The 17,465-nt window shown below is 42.0% G+C and overlaps 1 protein-coding gene and 1 non-coding gene across 5 annotated transcripts in view; both read left to right on the plus strand.

Annotated features, from left to right (window-relative positions):
- LOC111874882 (protein O-mannosyl-transferase TMTC1) overlaps positions 1 to 17,465 on the plus strand; it is a 339,223-nt gene that overhangs the window by 89,683 nt on the left and 232,075 nt on the right. The gene's annotated exons all lie outside the window — the stretch shown is intronic.
- LOC111874885 lies at positions 3,229 to 3,332 on the plus strand. Its single transcript, XR_002844628.1, has one exon. It is a non-coding gene; the product is annotated as a U6 spliceosomal RNA (small nuclear RNA).

Here is a 17,465-nt window from a genome sequence, read left to right on the forward strand (position 1 = left end):
ATATATATATATGTGTGTTTGTGTGTGTGTGTAAATATTTGTATGTGCTGATGTGTGTTTTTAAGGTGTTTGTATTTTGGTGTGTGCGTTTATTCGTATGACTTATCGTCAGAACGTTTTCATATATATATATATATATATGAAAACGTTCATGTTTGAGTATCAGGAAGTCTCTCCAGCCAGAGTCCCCACTTCACACCCCCTTTACTTCAACCCTAGCGTCTTCAGCGTCATCACATCCCCATTCGATATAACCCTAGCAACTGTTTCACTTCGTGCCGATGGAATTCAAATCAAATATCCGTGTTTCTAACGCACAGTGCTGGCACCCCGCTCTGGAAACCTAAGGAACGCAAAGAGAATCGATAGAAAGATACGGCGTAATGTAACAAAACGGACATTATATTTCCAGCCTAAACTTCTAAGCGTTTATTACACTTTTTAAAGTATACAAGTACTTCAGTTTATGTTATATGATCCCGTGTAAGTACCTCACAAAAGTCCAGTTATACTGTAAGATGGTTGGTGGTGAATGGCGTTTAACATGTCTATAAGCTTCATGAAAGCATGGCGTTGTGGCAGGTTTCTTGTGTGTACCCATTCTGACGAGAGCCTTTGTGTAACATCCTGACACACTGTTTAACCTCTTGTCCGAATTAACTTGCTTGCACATAAGAAAATGCATACATAAAGCCATTAGCAAAATGACAATCCATCATGTTGAAGCAATGTAACAGAATATTGTATGGGCTGAACATACATATCAGGTTCGTATCCAGCTGACTTAACGAAGCAACCGACGGACCATGAAGTAGAGTTCTTTTTCTTACGTCTGGGTTCTTTTACGACGCAGTTAGTCTACATGGTTTTCGAATGGTAGTATAATTGATGATTGATGAATTCGGAAGCATTTGGAAAAAAGTGGTCGTGGACTCTTTGAAATACTATGTCGGCATTTATCTGGAAGGAAGCAGAAAAGATGGATAAAACCTAAGTAAAAGAACTTCACAATGAATTAAATAAATAGTACTCATTAAGGAATTCGTTCGCTTCTTTTTACCTGGTTCTCCATTTTAGTTTGGAAATGAGCCCCTGAATTTCATATTCATCATTTAAAAGCATTTTTAATGCATTTATAGCATTTAAATATATAAATGAACGTAAATATATTGAGTATTAATAGGAAATTTAAATGAAAATGCATTTCTAATGTATCAATTAAAGTTACTGGAAGGGATATATTTCTATAGAAATTAATTTTAAGAACACAGACTGATTTAGCTTCTAATTTAAAATCGTCAGCGTTGTACTTAATTAAACACCATGCCTTGGAAACATATTAAGGGATGGAGGTATAACGCCACGAATTCGTGAACTCGCCAATAAATTTTGGAAAATAGCGTGTTTCAAGCCCCCTGCCACCTCATCCCTAGGAGAATGGTTCTTAACGCAAGCTGCAGGCGGGATGGACCCCAGAACCGATTTCGATGAAGGTTTTTAATGGACCTTATAGTGGACCTTTATCAATTCTCTACATGCCAGCAAGACTGCCTACCCCAGAACATGGTCTTTTACATGTAAATGTGAAATAAAATTGTTACTTTGCCTAATTAAGTACCAAGCTATGGAGACTTATGGTGGAATGTTGGTATAGTTCCGCCATTTTGACCTCGACACTAGATGGAATTGAGTGGTCAGATTCACTCTCCAGCCCCTTCACCCCGAGGAAAGAGCGCTCGATACCCATGCCCCCGGTATCAATTGGATATGAGCCTGGGTGGGCCCCAGGGCCGATATGGACGCTGTGGTGTAGAGAATTTTTTTTGCACCTTCTGAAAATCGAGCCCCGGCCGTCAAGGTCTTATATACACGTACATATAACGGATGTCCCAGGAGGAAATGTCAGTATTCTCGGAGGTCACAGTATGGTCATCGAAGCAAGAAACTACATATACATGTTTCCTATTCCGAACGATTTCCGAGGTAGAGCTGTTTCACTGTTCAGTACATTACAGACTGTACAGACGAGCAGCACGCCATGTCCTCACACGAATTGCAAAGTGCGTTGATGTTAACGGTGAAATTTTCGAAAATGTATTATAATAGATAAACTGTTCCAACTTTGTCACTTGAAGAATAAACACCGGTATTAGAGAGAGTATGTATTATCTCTCCTATCAACAGTTTTGGAACTGTACAGTGAAATACCTCTATCTCGGAAACCGTTCGGAATAGGACGCATGTATATATAGACTTTTTTGCTTAGAATGACCGACACTATGACCTCTCAGAATATTGACCTTTCCTCCTGGGACATCCTATATATGTATATGTATATAAGAGAGTATAAGAGTGAGATGAAAGATTCTGAATCTTCAGTTACCATAGCAACTGAATATTGGACGTTAACACGTTTCATGAGCGTAAGTTGTGTTTTAGATCACAGATGATTGAGAAATATTTCTTGCATGTATCGTGTCTATTTTGTGAGCACTGATAATATTTTCATGCGGATATGTGAAGTGTATTATCCTATATGAAGGAAACGGTTTCTATTGACTGTGAGTGTTATTCGTGGGAGATGGCGTGTTATGTCGGCCTCGACGTATCATTTCATAACGTGTAAGACTGGAAAGATGTGCGGGAGGAGGCAGGGGAAGTCAGTAGCACGAAAACTTATACATAACAAATTATGAGGCTTCATATTGAGTTCTCAAGGGTTGTTACGCTAGTTTTATAAATTAACTAAGTGAACCGTTGTCTAATTTCAACATGAATGTGGTAACAGAGAGAGAGAGAGAGTTCAGGATAACACAGAGAAATAGAAGTCTGTTGAGACCGGCCAGAGATCTCTTTCGGAGCTACTGAATGATCAGATCAGAGATTGGAGTTTAAGATCGAAGAGTGATGGCAAATCCGGACGAGCCATATCCCATCTACTTCTCATTCTGGAGCTGTCGCTAGGCTCGATTGATGGCCGGGTACCCTTATAACAAGCTGTATAAGCCACAGCTGAGTGACTCGCATCCACCCATACTCCTTTCACGTGCCGTGGGCTTTTGCTGAACCGAGGACGATCGAACTATCAATCCAGTGGCGTAGTCAATGGGCTTGAGCACTGAAATCAAATCGAGTCTAGCGGACCGAGATGCTTCATATAATTTGCTGTACTTGTTTCTTATTGGTTGCTTTATTAGTTTTTGCTTTTATACCCTGAAGACGGAGGCAGTACACTCGACGGTACATATACTAAAATTGAAACGATACAGAGAAGATTAGTATGGCCGCTGCGCAAGGATGACACGCAAAATCATGAAGCGTTCCTCATTTTTATAAATTTATTTAAAAAGGGAAAAGAATATATATATATGAACAAAATATTAATAGTATAGTATTATTAGAGTTAAGAGAGATGCTGTTAGGGAATAAATCACTGTTCGTTTTGAGACCCATACAAATATATACTCACTGGGCAGGATGCAGAGTTTTAGGGCGTTAAAGCAAGTGGTACATATTATCACGTATTAGAGTGTAACTGTAGACGGGGTTCGGATTGGTGATTTGACTTATTGACCACTTATACCCTCACTTATAAGTACAAATAATTACATCGCCACCGCTAATAATCACAATTCACAAACCATCACAGCACCCGCTAAGCCTTTTCCATTCTGCTGTCACCAACCGTTTCCTGGCAACGGCTTCTAACAGTGGAGATTCTTCGGCTTTACCCGTTCAACTCCTCTTTTCACAGACTCCCGTATAGAACTGACTTGGTTCAAAGTCAAAGTCACATTGCGACTGACGGTCCATCAGTCAGTAAGTCTTGGTGTCGAGCCCTATCTGGGGTTCATGACCAGATATTTATTATTGTTTGACAGTTGCGTCGTTGTTTTTGTAGGGCGCCCTCTCTATTGAGAGGACGGATCTATTTTGTATATGCTGCTGGTCCTTGCCAGCGCAGTCTTTCTCGGGTCCGAGTCCCTTGGGACTCGTGACCCTATTTTACTGTCTCAGATTTGAGACTTCCCTTTTCGTCACCTCATACGACTCGCGGGGTCACGGTGGAGGTATTCGACCCGCCTCCACACGGCGGTGACTCGGTTGCCCCAGAGTGTTTTCCTTATAACTCCTCAGCACCGACCCGGTAGAAACACAACATTTACAACAGTACCTCTATTGTTGCGCGTCAGTTCTTTGCTACAGGAACGTGTTTACAGATCCGTTGCCTAGAATCGTCTCTGGTATATTCACCTATCTCGAGGTCACCGCATAATAACGGCTCTACGCGCTAAATTATGATTACCACTGGGCCTAAAAACGCTAAATTAACTCCAGTAGAAATTAATATCAAGCTTGTCTCCTGAAGCTCTCAATTTGTTACTCCTTCCCCCAAATTTTGGAGGAGATATATCCCTATAAAACGTCGGGTTCTGTCCGAAACTATACGATGTTACTGCCCAGAAGAACATACTCTTCATGACCACCGTCCTGAGAAGCTCAACTCCAACATGGTAACGCGTTGTACATTTGTTTAAAGGAACGCGATCCACCACTGTGTCCAGGATATGCCCGGACATGACAAAATACCATTGTCTCTCGCAGATGTGTGTTTAGCTCATGCGTGACGCACAGGATTTTTAAATTCTTCTTGCTCGTGGGGATTACAAAATAAGCGTAGTTCTGTATTAGGGATTTCGTACTCAGGCTGATTTTTTTTTGTGTGTGGACTGGATTAAATAGGAATAAATATGGACGTCAGTCAGGCCTGTCGGGCACCCATTCAAGATTATAAAGCTTATGTGCCACTTTCATAGGATCCATCTGAAAATATTTCAGATGTTTTGTGCGACGTATTTTTTGTGTGAACAAAAGGCGTGTCCACCTGCTCAAGTTGGTTCCTCGCTCGCTGAATTTTTACCCTGAAGATGGAGGCGATACGTTCCTTCGAAACGTCGTTTGCACAAGATCCATACGGCGCCATATCCCATAAGACGGCATTCTTCAAAATGCATGTCCCCTTGTTATAAAAGAACTTATCTGTAAATCCAAATTCAAAAAGTTGCGAAATCAAATTTTTATTAATTTTACTTCTAGGCACAGAGACTTAAACTAGACGTCTCAACTCATTGTTCTTTAATTTACTTTCTTTATACAAATAAACACAAGAAATTCAGGGAAGAATTAATCGACTACTTTCCTTTGGTACGACACGGACCTCATAGAGAAAAACGAGTCCAAGAATTGTTCTACTGTTATGTGTTTATTCATTGCCTAGCAACGATGCAGGAGAAATTAGGCGCAGACACACAGACAGGTGATCTCGTAGAAATGTTGAATGTTTTTTTAGAGCAGCATTTTAAATCAGATGACTTCTTGGTTCCGGAATACTCCGAGACGCCTTAATTCGTCGACAAGAGGTCAAGTTGTGCAAAGCGTGGAAGTGATTATACATGAGAAGTAAAAATGTCTGATGGTTCTAAGTCGCACCAATTGTGTATTTCACTTTGTTGGATTATAATATTGTGACATGACGGCTGAAAGCCCGAGTAGCGGACCCAGAGCAGACCTTCATAGCTAGGCAAGGGCTCAGTGAACAGGTTCCCGCGGCAACGGATAAGCAAACAGCAATCCAGATATTGTTGGGTTTTAAGGATGGAAACAGTGTTTTCTGTTGGATCCGACCCGAGACTATACAATAAGGATCCCAGGCTAGCTGAGATATACGTAATTGAGGGAGTCTCTTGTAACTGCTGTTGTGAGAGTGAGAAGAGATGGTAAGAAAGGAATTAAGGAATTAGGCTGTGAAAAGAAGACTTAATGTGTCCTGTAGTTACAGTGAGACTGGTATAATTAGTATGTTGAAAACCGTTGCCAGGATACGACTAGTGAAGACAACGGAACGGTGGAACGGTGAACTGTAGAGTGTGTAGATCAGCGATAGCGCTGTAGTCCCGTGTAGTGTTGAATGGTGTGTATAAGTGCAATAAATCCGATAATCCAATCAATACTCCCGGGTGAGATTCGAATCGAGTACCTCCCTTATATGATCTAAAGCATTACTTCTATACCAGTCTGTTCGCTCTCTTGCATATGCTTGATTCTGTTTTTGATATGGGTATAGAATAGTTTAATTCTCTAAGGACGGTCCTTGGGAATTTCTGACTATCTGTTTATCTGTGGCTCTACTGCCCTTTGTTGGACCTCGGCCGTTTTCCAGTTTCTTACTCCAAACATACTTTGTGGGACTCCTTGGCCTGGGGATCAGCCAGTCGCCTGACCGCTACCTACACACAAAACAACACAAACACACAGACATCCATGCTTTGAGTGGGACTCGAACCCACGATCCCAGCGTTCGAGCGAGGGGAGACATTTTATGCTGTCTTAGACCGCGCGGCCACTGTGAGCGGCTTGGGAATTTCTGCATTTGTTTAAACACATGCTGAGAGAAGGCATTTACTAGTACAAGCGTTTGGGGTGACTATCAAGAACCCATGAAGAGTCTGTGGAACCCAATATCGGGATTCCACTTACTGCCGAATTCGTTCCCAGAACTTGTCGCATAACTTTCCCAGTGTTTCCATGTTAACGGCTATGCCTGCCACAACATTTCTGAATCCATACAAAGTGAAGTTCTGTATAGTCTTAGGGCGGCCGCACACCAGCTGCGTCAAGACAAGCATCAAGACATGAGACAAAAGACGCAGTCTTGCTTCGTTCGTCATTCATCAGAATGAAGCTGACGTCATGACTCAGATCGATGTGTAGCTTTTTTCATAATCTCATTCGTTTCAACTGTGCTACTTTCTTTGCGTCATATCGCAGATATCGTGTCTCGACTGTTACATGTCTTGACGTATGCTGGTGTGCGGCCTACCTTAGAGCAATTCACGTACAATAGAGCTGGCTTTAGTAAGAGACTGAGTTATGTCCCGTTTCGCTATGCCATATCCTGTCTCCTTGATCTCGTAAGGTGAGTCGCCATCATTGTTTCCATGCTTAACTTCACTCCAAATTTCGTATAATTGTAAAAAAAATTGAATAACTTTCGGGCTCTTGTTTCATAATACAGAATTACCTAGGAAATTGCCCAAATGGAAATGTTTGTGACTTGCGCATGTGTGGTGCTCGGCTGCAGCAGGGACTGTCCTGACTGACGCTTTTCATGGGTTTTCTCAGCCTCTCCAGATAAATGCCGCGATGATACTTTCGCTTAGACCACATTCGTGTCCATCTACACAGTGTTTCTAAATTACTGTCGGGGTTTCCATTGCCTATAATTTTAAAACCGGAAAGAAAATAAAACTGCTTACGGAATATGAAAGTGTAACTCAAAAATTTGTATTTTTCAACGCCGTACTCGCTGCATTGATATGTTGATTGACTTACACCTTCGTATTCCATAAGCAGTTTTATTTTGCTGTTTCCGATTTGAAAAGTATAGGCCACGGAAACGCCGGCAATAATTTAGAATCACCCTGTACATCTTTTTCAGTTCATTATTCGCCATCATCAAAAGATTTAACGCTACAGATTCTGAATTATTGATAGCAGCTTTAAATTGCAGAAGCGAACATTGCGAATACTGTCCTCTGGGTTATAACGCCTTATACATTGGTATATATTCACAGACGTTTCGAAGGTATTTAATTCTTCCATCTTCAGGGTTGAAAGGCTCTGCTTGATAGTTAATTTAGATTCTGAATATAAAGGCAATACGTTCTTCTGAAACGTAGTAAAATTCTGTTGGACTAGACAGCGTTATAGCCGCCTCTTTGAGAACCTCCGGTTCTACATATTAATTAATTAAACATAGAATTACATTATGATATAAAAGCCAGGATAGTTCAGTCGGTATAGCGACTGGGTACGGGCTGGATGTCCGAGGTCTTAGAGTTCGAGTCCCAATAAAGGTAGAATTTTTCTCCTCTCTACGCCTATCAGACCAATTCTAAGGCCACCCCTCAGATTCCAATGGATACAGGGGGCTCTTTCCCCGGGGGTAAGGCGACCAGGTCGTGAAGCTGGCCACTCATCTCATCTAATTTTGAGGTCATGAATACATGTTTCTGTATATCCATTCCTCAATATGTCTTCATGTTCTAGTGCTTAATTAGTTTAGCACAGGGAAAACTTTACCTTATATTCTGATATTCGAAATTTCTGTTAGTTGAGATCCAGAAAATTGTTGCACTGTTTAAATAGGGTAACTGCTCATTAAGAATTACCCGTATTTTGTATTGAGGACCACAGGTTTAGTACCTCACTAAAATGATACAGAATTAAGTAGGGTTTTTAGTCATGGTGAGGTCGCCACTTTATTGTGTCGTATATTTCAACCGTTCCGTCTAGTCTTTCATCCACATGTGTTCCATCACAACCCAGTTTGTTTGCACTCTTGTGAAATCACCCCTCTATTATCACAGTTACCTCACCCCTCTCTCTCCCCTCGAACCCCAATTGAAATCCAATTAAAGAATTCCAAATACGCATGCGTGGAAATTCCTTTTCATCAACGTGTATTATGTGAAGTGTGAAGCAAAGGCGACAGGCGGATGTGACAGAGTGAACATTTTATGCAGATGGTGCGTGTAATTCATCCACTGGGTGCAAAACCACTTCTAAAACTTTTGAGTCTTGAGTAACATTGAAGGATGTTTCAGTTATCTAAATTAATGTGACTAATTTCATGGAGCTGAGCTCTTCTTGAGAAGCTGATAATTGTGCAGCTAGTCGAGAACTTCCAAATATTTTATGGAAACCTGAAGGTTCGTTACCGTGTTCACAAGAGCCCTCTACTGGCCCCTACCCTGATCCAGATCAATCCAATCCGTATCACCCAATCCTATCTCGATTTTAATATTACACCCACCTACATCTTGGTCTTCCTAGCGGCCTCTTTCCGTCTAGCTTTACCACCAAAATCCTACATGCATTTGTGTGGAAAATATGCTAATGCTATGTTCATTATGATTGGTAAGTAATGGGGTATAAAATGTGCAGAGATGGGGCGAGGATGAATGCATAAATGGTTTTGGTGGGAAAGCCAGACGGAAAGAGATCATTAGGAAGGCAAACGTAGGTGGGAGTATAATATTAAGATGGATCTTAGAGAAGTAGAATGGGGTTGTGTGAATTGGATTGATGTGGCTCAGGATAGGAAACAATGGGGCGCTTTCATGCCCACGGTAATGAACTTTCGGATTTCATAATATGTTGGGAAATTCTTGAGTAGCTGAGCGACTGGCGGCTTCTCGAGAAGGACTCAGCTCCATGGAGTTAGTGAATTAGTTATGTAAATCATAATTTGAATCCTACGTCATTAACTGACGCTTTCCACGAAATCAGAAACACAAATATATTGCCGCTACACCTTAATCAATGTATATATTTGGCTGGCCGGCGTTCGATTCCCGGCAGAGGCAAGATTTTTATCTTGTCCACTGCGTTCGGACCGGCCCTGGGGTCCCACCCGGCCTCCTATCCAATGGGCACTGGGGACTCTTTCTCCCTGGGGTAAAGCGGCAGGGGCGTGAAGCTGACCACTCACCTCCGTCTAGTGCCAAGGTTAAGAATAGTGGAGCTATACCTCCATTCTCCCATTCGTATTCACTGTGAGGTGATTAATTAATTAAGCGCAGGGACAGCTTTATCTTCATCTTACAACTTGAAGACCGCGAAGTGGAGTTCGGACATCGCTTCAAGCCGCCTTAATGACAAGACAATTACCAGTTCAGCGTTCAGAATCCAAAGAAAGCCAAAATATCTGTCCCTCTATGACCGGTTCGAGAGAATGACTACTGTTAAAACCGACTTGTATATGCTGTGTGCATTACTTAAGTTTGAGTGCCAAAAGCACCGATCGGGTTGTCATGGAGGTAACGCTTTCAGACTAGTGGTTCTCAATTGCATGAGGTAAAGGTGAAAGTTGTCCATGTGTTTATTTAATGAAGCACTTTACCATGAATACATATTGAGGAGTGGAGGTATAGTCCCAGCATTCTTGACTTCGGTGCTAGATATTACTGACTTGTCAGCTTCACGCCCCGGCCGATTTATCTAAAGGGAAATATCTCCCTTCCCTATATCTATTGGATAGGAAATTTGGTTGGCCGCAGAATAGATCTGGACGTCGTGGTACAGAGAAAAACGTTGCCTCTGTCGTGGATCAAACCCCTTCCCTTAAGCCCATAGCCTGTTGTTATACTGACTGAGCTACTCCGATTTCTAAATGTTTTACATTGGTACTTCCAACAAAACCTCAGAATGTTCCGTTTTACGATAATTTAATACTTTTATAAAATATATGCCATTATTTAAAACCTTTACTCTTATATTAATTTAAATTGTTTATTTTAATCCTTGTGTGATCCCACCCAAATGAATATCCGAAGGGAACCACAAACACCAAGGCGTTGGTAACCGCTGCTCTATACACGTATTCAGGATGTTTTCAGTTCGAATCTCGATCGGGATACTGGCTATCCTAACTGGATTTTTTCATGATTTTCTTCAGTGTCTCTATTAGGCTGTTACTGCTACCTGCTAAAGCCTTTCTAATTCATCATTCATGTGTTATCACACATTCGATGCATGTAATCCAGTTAGTCATAACGTCGTGAAACAACACACAGAGCTGATGGGTAGCAACAACTTCGGAGAACTAGACATAGATGGGAGAACATTGTTAAAACTAGGCTCACCTAACTTATAAAATCCACCTATAGGCTGTTTATAGTATGTAAATTTAGGTAGGCCGCACACTGGCATGCGTCAAGACATGTAACAGTCAAGACACGATGTCTGCGACATGACGCAAAGAAAGGAGCACAGTTGAAACGAATGAGATTATGAAAACTGCCGCACACCGGTCTGAGTCATGATGCTGACGTCAGATTCATGCTGACGAATCACGAACGAAGAAAGATTGCGTCTTTTGTCTCATGTCTTGATGCTTGTCTTGACGCAGTTTGTGTGCGGCCGCCCTAAGTGTCACAAGAGGGGGACATGTCATGACAATCCGCACAACTTAGCTGTATGGAGTTAGTTTAATTATTCCTTGATTAGGCTGTCTGCACACTTGATGTTGCAGCCCATTTCATACTATGTACAGAACAAACGGACGTTTAAACACTTCATGTACCTCTCCAACACAAATTATAGAGTAAATTACTGTGTCCAATCAGACGGAAACTGAACGAGGACTCGCAAACATGGGCACTTGCGGGAGGTTGGGGGGTTGTTTGCTGCTCAGAACAGTGTCATGTGAAGTCATGCGTATCTCTGCTCCCTTAGCAAGAGAGCTTTTCATTACTGGATCCCGACAATTTTGGATTTGAGGGGAACTAAATTTCCTGTGGCAAATAGTCTCGCTTACTGATTAAATAATGATATCTGTTTTGTAGTTTAATTTACGAAGCTGTAAATATCTCAGACTATAGAGCATCGAATTGAAGGATGGTTGATGAATAATAAACAAACAAAAACAAAACAAAACAAACTCCGTGGTCTGTAGTCCGCAAAGCGAACTACACCGACCGAGCGACAGCCGCTTGTCGGCGAAGTTAGTACAAACTTTTATGGATAGAGGGTGTCACATGGTCAGCGCAACGGATCCCCACGGCCGTTAATCTCGGTTTTCTAGACCGCAGCCGCTATTTCCTTGAAATAGCCCCTCAATTATCCTCACGAGGCTGAGTGGACCCCGTTCCAGACCCACTACTCAGAAAATCTGGTAGCCCCGGGAACCGAACCCGAGACATCTGGCTCTGTAGACAGGAACTCTGATCGCTAGATCACAGAGGCGGTCTGGTTGATGAATCATGATTTGGAAGGAACCGGTAGTATCCTAACCGAGGTGCTATCTTAGCATATGCCTGAAGGGTTTCAGGAAACCACGAGGAAACTCATGTCAGATAACCTGGTGTTCCGTCCGAGATTCGACCCAACCATCTCACGAATACGATTCACAAACGTTGCTACTACATGACAATCCTCGGTCATTCATTATCAACCATTGTTTGCTACACAAATGGAAACATGTATATGATATATCATTACATAATAAGCAACTACATAGTTCTGGGCAAATGGAGCACGTGTATGAGTGGCTACAGACGGGGTTCGGTTGGTAGGTGGATTTATTGACCCCTCACAGATCGTAACTGCAAGTAACTATAGCGCTTTCACTAAATAACACATTCAGCAGTTCACTACAGGAGGTATGAAGGTTTCTCAGTCTGCTGTATCTTCGCGAATCGTTGTCTTCAACGGTGGACGTTCCCTTCCTCTGGTTTCCCGAAATCTCCCGGTACCTCAGCTACCAGCTTCACCGCAGCAGTCCTCTAACTCACTCACCAACCAGCTCGCTTCACCGCACTGCACTTACTACACTACACTACTCAACTCGGTCGGTCGGGTGACATAACCTCGGAGCGGACAAGATAGAAAACACCAATTCTAATAGTACTTCCATTGTCGCTCGCGGGCCGCTGTCTAGCAGTGGCTCCAGTACTGTTGCTCATTTACCAAACTGTTGCCTAGTAATGGCCATTTTCTCGCTTTTTTGGGGGTCGTTGCCTAGCAATGGGTCAATATCCCACAATAGTAACACCTTCCTTTACGAAACCCGAAGATTCATTCAACCTCCCGTTAGGTCCTAACCTGAACTATACTCTATTCGGATTGTTTTCGGAGTGAATATAAACAAGACATCGGTGGCAAGCGATAGCGTGTTTGTTGTTGGTTCACAAACCGTGAAACCTACTCTTCGTATAATATACTGCGCCTTTGTTCAATGCAACAGTAATAGTTAATACACAGGAGACTGAAGGGGAAGTGAGTAACATTGAATATGAGATTTGCCCTGTATGTAACAGCGCGGAAAATTGGAACCATGTACATTGACATGTGAAGGGAAAAAATTGTGGGGGGGGGGACGATATTTTGTGCAAGAAGTTTAGGCATGTCGGTGCCGAAATTGGTATAAGGAGGATAGAAGGACATAAACATAAAGAGAGAAAACAAAATAGTAAGATACGTGAGTAAGTATAAAGAGAAGCCGCGCCATAGCTCAAGCGGTTAGTCGCTGGCTTCCCACCGCGGCGGCCCGGGTTCGATCCCGGGCCTGGTCAAGTGGGATTTGTGGTGGACAAAGTGGCGCTGGGGCGGGTTTTCTCAGAATACTTCGGTTTCCCCTGCTAATCTTCATTTCACCAATTGCTCAACAATCACCCTCACCTATCATCTGGGGCTGGTACAATAGGCCAGAAGTGGCCGCAGTACAAGGGACTTAGTCCCACCCCACTAGCAATAATAAAAATAAGTATAAAGAGAAAAGTGAGGAGGTTGTGAGGGTGAAATAGATGTACATATAGATTGTTAGTGATTATTAATGGCAGTGACAGGATATTTGTAATTAAAATATTTTCATGTGTTTGGTGGTACTCGTGACGAAAATAACGGGTTCTAGTTTGGATGCTTGGATTTATTAGCACTTCGGTTACACTGTCTCTTTTAATTACATTTAATACAGCGCTACCACTCATTTACACAATTTACAGTTCACCGTTGCATACGCACAAGGATTCCCAGTCTTCACTAGTCGTCTCCTGGCAAAGGATCTCAACACAAAAATAGCTCTTCAAATCATTATGAAGTCTTCTTGTTATTTAGTCTTCAATCGCTCTGTTCTAATCTGCACTCAAGTAATCTTCACAGTTCACGCTCCATTCTCGTCCTTGTACTCTCAACTGCTGAATCCTCCTGGACTCGCTAAAAATTCTGCACTACACTCAGCACAGATAAAGTCTTCAGATCACACGTTAAGTCCTCACAGGCCGACTTCTGGTTCTTCCCGTGGCTATCTTCTTGCTTGATTGTTCGTATGCTTCCGCTATTATTCGTAACTTGTAACTGCTTTACTTACATAGCCGAGGGACGGACGTGGACCTATAGTAAATACATATCACGTGATCGCTATCCAGCCGTCCTATTGGCGCGTCGATGGGATCTACAGAAAGCACGTATCACGTGACCACCTACCGCTGCGTGACGTCACCGCGGACACGGAATAGCAGAGCTTCCTCTGTTGTTGCGTGCCCATATTTCGGGCGTGGCCTAGAGATGACGTCTTTCCATTGTTGCGTGTTGGAATACGTTTACCGAGCTGTGACCTGGCAATGGGTATTCACGTTACAATGTTAATATACGTGTGAAGTACACTTTTAATGCGACACCTTACCTGTTTCACATCTGTTTATATATTCCGTAGACATTCTAAATGGAATATAGATGCATCTTTGACGACCTTAACAGCCACAGCCACACTGGTAGTCTACTACACGTCACACATCCACATCAAAATATTATCAATGCTCACAGAATAGGCACAATACACTTAAGCAAAAGACTGCTCACTTGTTTTCGTGGACTACTACAGAACTTTCTTGCAACCTCTTCACGTCTGATATTTAATTATAATGATAAGCATAAATCGTTTAATGACAATGATGAATCTCACGCTTTTAAAATTTTATTTTATCTACAGAAGGGTATAAGATCATTGAACACACAATCATTCAGCATTGTACCTTTGAGAGTGAATGTTATATTATGAAGAGTGACGTATGTCTCACGGAACTGAGTACCTTACATAAAAACTTTATTTTTACCGACTAAAAGTAAGATATTCCTGCAAAAAACTACGAAGTTATTAATTCTAGTTTAATAATTATGAAATATAAACAGTTTCATCCCTTGTAAGATTTGAGGCTTTCTGGGATTTTGCACCGTGTATATGTGGTGTTAACCGACGTTTCGGAGGAACGTATCGCCTCCATCTTCAGGGTAGAAGGAAAAATATAAGAAATCCGCAAGCGAAGAGACCGTGAGAACCGGTATAAGCAGACTGCAGACTCATGGTCCAGTAAGGAATGGAGCGAGTCGTAGACAGTCACTGATTGTGAGCTGTCAGAATTGATTTTAATTGTAAAGGAACACCAATGAATCCATTCATCCGATCCAAAACCTCTTAATTTCGCCATGCGTAACCCCCAACACGTGGAAAAATTGTCATCTAATTTGACCAAACAAATTGGGTCAAGTGGTAAAGCTTAGAATTCAACTCGGGACCTGCCCGGTTTGAAGGTCGACCAAGACACGAGCAGTTTTTCATGGGTTTACGTAGTTCTTGAAGGAAAATTCCGTTATAGTACATTAAATTAGACCACGACCACTTCCTTCTACACGCTCTCCAAATCATAATTCCGTAACTATCTTATCATTCATCGCTGTATGCCCTCAGCTACTGCCAGCATTGTTAAATAAACAATCAGCGAAGTTAATGTTATCCATCACTTCTATTAATTATTCACTTCTCCATGAAGACATATAGAGTGAAGGTATAACTCCACACATTCTTATCCTCGACAATTGTTTTATACCTTCTTTTTTTTATTAGTGTTCTTTGTGTTCACGCCTCATGCCTTTTTCCCCCCGAGGAAAGAGCCCCCGGTACCCATTTGATAGGAGGCTGGGTGGGCCCTAGAGCCGGTCTGGACCCTGTGGAGACGGGAAAAGAAACCCTTGCCCCTAACTTGAATCGACCTCCGATTGCTTGGTCCTTCAGCCTATAGACTACTCGTTATATCAGTTATCCAAATAAATTTAAAAAGTTCTCCGAATAATGTTATATATGTTTCTGATATCCCATCCCAGAGCAGGACAATTAATACTCTCTCTCTCCGTCTGAACAGTACTTGGACTCAGCATTTGTTTAGTAACTACACCTGCTTCCCAACTTCATTTACCCAAGGTTTCCATGGAAACTAACTTGTTACGTCCAGGGCTTTGTTGTCTTCAGTTTCAGTTCCAATTATCGCTAACAAGCCTCATGTTATGCCTCACTGAGACGTAATGAAAACACAGAGCACCACTGACAGAGTCTTACGCACTGACTCACTAACTCAATGCAGGTAAATCCTTCTGGAGAAGCTAGTGGTTGCTCATCCGCTCATGAAATTCCCAAGAGAGTGCGTTCATTCCCTTATTCACAAGAGTTATCAACATGTCCCTATCCTGATCCAGAGAAATCCAGTCCATGCCCGCCTATTCAGTTCCAACATCAATGTTCATATTACCATCTATGTTCAGGTCTAGTGGATTCTTTCCGCCAGGTTTGCCCACCAGAGCTTTATATGCATTTATATTCTCTTCCATATGTTCTACATGTCGAACATATTGTCGCGTGTTTGCTAGGCAACGCGACAAGACATTTATGCGGGTTCTCGGATTTGAACGAAAGATTTATTAGACAGTCATTTTTTAAACTCACAAGTACAAAGATTCACTTAAACGTCGTCAGATTTGTAGCCAGGAACTCTGATCCCTAGATCACAGAAGCTACCTTACCACCGACTGTCCATAAAAAATTATTTTCTGGCGCCCACCTCTTCAAGAAAAAATAATGTACAAGTTAACCTCGAAATACCATAGAAAATTTGTGAGGTAACCAGTTTGGACTTGAGGTTCTCACAGCGGCGAATATAAAGTGTTCTGTCTTCTGTTGTGTGTCGCCGTGTAATCTGCTGCAAGTCAACTGGGGTTTCAGAGGAACATGTTGCCTCCATCTTCAGGGTTGAAGAGTAAGCTAAGCAAGTAGCAAATGAGAAGCATTCGAATTTTTTTTTAATCGTAGGTGAACCATCAACCTACACGGCGTTCCATCGATGAAAAAATACTGAAAATTTTCACCCCTGTCATAACTTTATGTCCACAGTGCTCCTATTTTTATTAGGATTTACGATCATTTCCGATGCTGTGGTGTTCCGATGTTGTTCCACGGCTGTTGTTTGTTTTTGTGTTTGCCAAAGCACCTTGTATTGTTCCTTTGTCGTTGTAAAATATTCTTAATCTTGGCTGATGAGCGAGTAAACATTGACATGAGTTCTCGTGCAACTCAGATACCTCAGAATTTTCAGCATTTGGTCCCCTTCCACTGTACGTAACTGCACTGAATTTTTCATATGAACCCCTCGTCTGCTCCCCATTACCCCCTCCTCCAAAGAGAGTCGTTCTAGCCCCGCATTCAGACCAAAAGGTGCGTGGAGAGGGAAGCTCATTCATTGACTGCGGTGGTTAAATTAATCAGAAAGGAGAAGAGGGTAGGATTTAAAGGGTGGGATTGGTAGTGTAAATGAGGTCTCGCCAAAACCGTAGGATCATCAGTGATCCCGAGCCCGAAACGAAACGAGTATTATAACTGAACTGGTCTTGCCATGAAGCTTTATATAATTGAATTATTGGTCTATTTAGTTTGAACAGTTGAACATTTTACGAATAAGAATGGAAAATATAAATGCTGTGACTTGTTAACTAACTTTCTAGAGCACAGCTCGTTACGGTTATGTACAGCTTCCCTTAACGTTAAGTCTCTACATTTTGCTCACAGATTGCATCTGTAG

The sequence above is a fragment of the Cryptotermes secundus genome, unplaced genomic scaffold (assembly GCF_002891405.2).
Source record: "Cryptotermes secundus unplaced genomic scaffold, Csec_1.0 scaffold160, whole genome shotgun sequence".
NCBI classification, from domain to species: domain Eukaryota; kingdom Metazoa; phylum Arthropoda; class Insecta; order Blattodea; family Kalotermitidae; genus Cryptotermes; species Cryptotermes secundus.